The sequence below is a fragment of the Lactuca saligna genome, chromosome 8 (genome assembly GCF_052625555.1).
Source record: "Lactuca saligna cultivar CGN05327 chromosome 8, ASM5262555v1, whole genome shotgun sequence".
NCBI classification, from domain to species: Eukaryota; Viridiplantae; Streptophyta; class Magnoliopsida; order Asterales; family Asteraceae; genus Lactuca; species Lactuca saligna.
In genome coordinates this window covers 165,968,018-165,972,090 of record NC_136424.1, presented here as the reverse complement: position 1 = coordinate 165,972,090, position 4,073 = coordinate 165,968,018, and the positions used below count along the sequence as shown (strand labels likewise).

The 4,073-nt window shown below is 35.4% G+C and overlaps 1 long non-coding RNA gene across 1 annotated transcript; it reads left to right on the top strand.

The window, feature by feature from the left end:
* Nucleotides 1-1,283: 1,283 nt before the first annotated feature.
* Nucleotides 1,284-3,652, top strand: LOC145008114 (uncharacterized). Its single transcript, XR_013663274.1, has 9 exons — nt 1,284-1,546; nt 1,639-1,795; nt 1,882-2,086; nt 2,173-2,351; nt 2,635-2,789; nt 2,909-2,987; nt 3,181-3,231; nt 3,344-3,379; nt 3,458-3,652. It is a non-coding gene; the product is annotated as an uncharacterized LOC145008114 (long non-coding RNA).
* Nucleotides 3,653-4,073: the final 421 nt, after the last annotated feature.

Below are 4,073 nucleotides of genomic sequence, written 5' to 3'. Positions count from 1 at the left end.
TCGTTTTATAATTTTTTTCACCTAAAACGCGCCTCATCTTTACTAAATTTGAGCGGGAAATGAAATCCTAAAAATTAGAAAAGCCCTCCTTCTTTTTCTCCATCACTTTTGTTTCCCTCTTTGCCCTAAGCCCTAAGCATGTTTTGTTGATACTGCCCCCTCAAACATCATTGTGACTCCATTCGTGTTACCCTTCACTGCAGTTCCAAAACCATAACCACATGAGTCGCTTAATAGGCCACGAACCACATTCTAAATGTTCCGTACCCAAACGCAGTACAAAATTGATCCTGACACCGGCCGAAACGCTCTCTGTTACAGCATCGTCACGATTCAATCAATCAGTCGGTTTGTGATGGGAATGTGTTTGTATCGACTTGGGTTGCTCGGATTCACGATTGGGTTCAGCGAATTGATGATTTATTTGACGATTGGATCACCGATTTATGATTGGATCGCCGATTCGGCCATTGGTAGGAATTCTGTCGACGATTCCAAAAATCACTGATTCATCAAAAAACCGCTTCGACTCTTGTTTTGATTCCTCGATACTAGGTACGATTAGCATATTATTTCAAACCCCTCTCCCCTTATACTTAATCTTCTTCAATTACACGACTCTCGTTTTTAAATGTTAACAATTTACCACCGAGCAGTGACTTTCAGTCTCCAGTTTATATTTTGCTTCTCTTCTACTGCTATTCTTCGTATTGAGTTCACGTGGTTCATTAGTTAAGATGAACTTAACTCAAATCCTTGAATTTTGTACATGAATGTGGTTGAATATAGTTACATTGTCCTCAAATAGAATATTGTTAATCCCACCTATAGGCTACATAACGGTTAGGGCATCCTATTAAATCCATATGCAGTAGGCTCAAGGCAAAGGAGGGTAGGATCATAGGCAATCTGATGGGGAAGCGGGTTGACTTTCAGCACGTACAATCATCACTCCAAGTCCAACCATTAACATTGATCAACTGGGAGTACCATGAAGTACTGCTTTGAATCTTACTTATACTGAGACTGTTACTCCTTAATCCTTATAACATTGAACGGTCTTCTTCTTCTTCTTCTTCGCTTTATTATATTTTTCTATACTTCTTCCTGTTTGAGTTTTAGCTAAACTTGTTTTTTCTTCTATTTTCCATTAGGCTTAAGGAGCTTGTTGAGTATGGTCCTCATCCTCCTCCTGGTAAAACTAGAGCCAAGCATATTATCACGGACGATGGTCAAAGGCTTGATCTTCGTTACTTGAAGAAAAGCGGTGATCATCATCTGGAGTTTGGATACAAGGCATGTTGTACCTTTTGTATATCCTTGATTATGTTGTCATTCTTGATAAATGATAACCTTGTTATCCTACACAGCTGGAGAGGCAATTGAATGATGGAGATTTTGTGCTTTTCAATCGACAACCGAGTCTGCATAAGATGTCTATAATGGGGCATAGGATTAAGATCATGCCATACTCCACCTTCTGGTTAAATCTATCTGTCACTTCACCATACTTCACTTGAATGATGTAGATTTTGAGCTGTTAAAGGTATGCCATTGTAGCTTATGTTCTAAATTATATAAATGAAAAATATACCCTTCTGTTTATAATATACACACTTCACTTGAAACAATGTAAAGTCATAGGGAAATGAACATATGGAACTTCTGCAATGTTGCCCAAGCTTGAGAAGGCAAAGATAAATAGGGCCGATGTGGTTTTGGAAGCAAAAAATGTTGCTCCAGAGACTATATTGTTCCATCTAATCCTTATCAAGTGCCTAATGGAGTACCTATTGTGGGTAGTTCAGTAAAACTTGATGTTTTCAGAAGGAGATATGCTTGATAAATTATATATGATTTTGCATTTTTTTTTGTTTTCAGAAGGAGATATGCCTGATGGGAGCTGGAAGTGTGGTAAATGTAACAACATAAACTACCATTTATAACGAAATGTAACAGAAATAAATGTGGTGCTGAAAATGAGAAAATCTACATCCAAATGGAACTGTGTGATTAGATTCTTTCCATGATCAACAACTTCGATAGATTATGTGCAGAGAGTGAAGTGTTGGAAGCAATGCACCAGGTTAATTTTTTTTAATCTTCAATAATATTCATATTATATTACATTATATTACTAAATTATGATTATAATTGTGGGTTTGGTTATAGATTTCCAAGGCGTTGCAATGTATTAAAGTTCTTTAAACTTATCTTTTTTTGCTCGGTTATTTTCGAATTGCTTCTTAAAATTTAAAGATGCAATATCAGAACATGGATATTTCTGGTGTAAAGTAGTTGCATGTGTTCTTCCACAAACCTATAGTCACTCCTCTGTTGCTTCCATACAAGTAAGCATTCTCCTCCCTTATCTTTAACATTATTTTAGTTGAAGGTTAAAAGTCACATGGGAAGATGCTTTAAAAGTCCTGGACTTGATGAATTTGCTCCTCTGAATCAAAGTGATTTCTTGGAGGCTAAGAAAATGAGATCCAGTGATGAAGGTTCCTGTAGTTTTGAGGAGTTCCAGCTGTGAAATGAATACAAATATGAAATATATTGTAATCAAGTACTTATAGTTATGAAATTAATACAAATATGAAATATTTAATTTGTTTTGATTGGTAATTTTAGGTTGATAAAGGAATAAACCCTGAAGTGCTTCGTGCAGTTTTATTAGAGCGTGCAAATTGGCCTTATTTGGCAGCAAAAAATTTGAATGACAGGCAACAATTGAGTGGCAGGAAGTTATTGATTTGAATCTCATTGATGCACGCCTATGTACACATGTGTGGCTTCAGACATAATTGAATTATTTTTCTAGCATCAATCAACTCTTTGTATATCTTTTAATCTTGTTCTTTTACAGTTAGATGCAATAATTAAGTTTGCTTTTATTTTCTTACAGGGCTAGCTCTTTTTAGCTGTATGCCTACAACATTATCAAGTGGAGTTGCATGTTAGGTCATTTTGGATTCCTTGCTAAGGTAAAAAAAAACTTTATAATTCATATTCTTGTTTCTTGTCATTTGTATTGCATTTGATGATAAGGATCAAGAGGGCATTTATATCTTTTTTTATAAATCTTTTTATATTTTATAAAAAATAGATTGATAAATCTTTTTTTTTTAAATCTTGTTTCTTGTCTTACGTTATGTTCCACAATTGCCCCTAATACAGGCACGATGCTCTCAATTAGTTGTCCATCAAATCTTTGGAATACTTCAACTGGTATGATTATGATGTAATACCTTTTCTTATTTTGCTTACTTGCCACCTCATCATATTCACTTTGGATTCTCTATCGTTCTCTCTTCCTACCTGCTTTACCTTTAATTTGCAGTTGGAGTCACTTCTATGGTTCGTATTGCAAATTTAGGTACATTCTCTACCCATTTGACCCATTGGAAATAAAATTTATCCCAAAATGACCAATTTGCCCTTTCTATTTTTTCAGGCTATGGATAGCCAATCTGTGGATGAGTCGCTAGAGCTATCTGAAGCATACATGGTTGGCTTTTTAGAAATTGTCATATATAGTAATGAAATTGTTTAAAAAATAGGTCTAAGTGATGCAGGCATTGTATAGAAATTCTTGTTCTTCCCTATGTGTCCATTTGTACAGAGAAGTTGTATGACATTAACTTTTGTAGAATAGATTGTATTTTTTGTATACGGTATTTTATTTTCTATTATGAGACATGAAATGCAAATTTAATATAAAAACTAGTAAATCTAAAAAAAAAATTAATATTACGATACGCAAAAATGTGTGTCATCTTCATTTATGACATGGCCTTTCTTGACAACAGCTTTAACGATACGCATTGCGTGTCATAAATGCACGTCGTAAATGCACGTCATTTATAGACGACGCGCAAAAGCGTGTCGTCTAAGCGTTTTACGACGTTATGACAGGGCCTTCCTTGACGCGCATTTGCGCGTCGTCTGAGCGTTTTACGACGCGTAATGAGCGTCGTAAAAGGCCTTTTTTCTAGTAGTGGTCTGGGAACATTCTCTTTACATGCTCTTTACATTCCCTCTACATTCTCGTTACCCTTTTAGTCAAATAA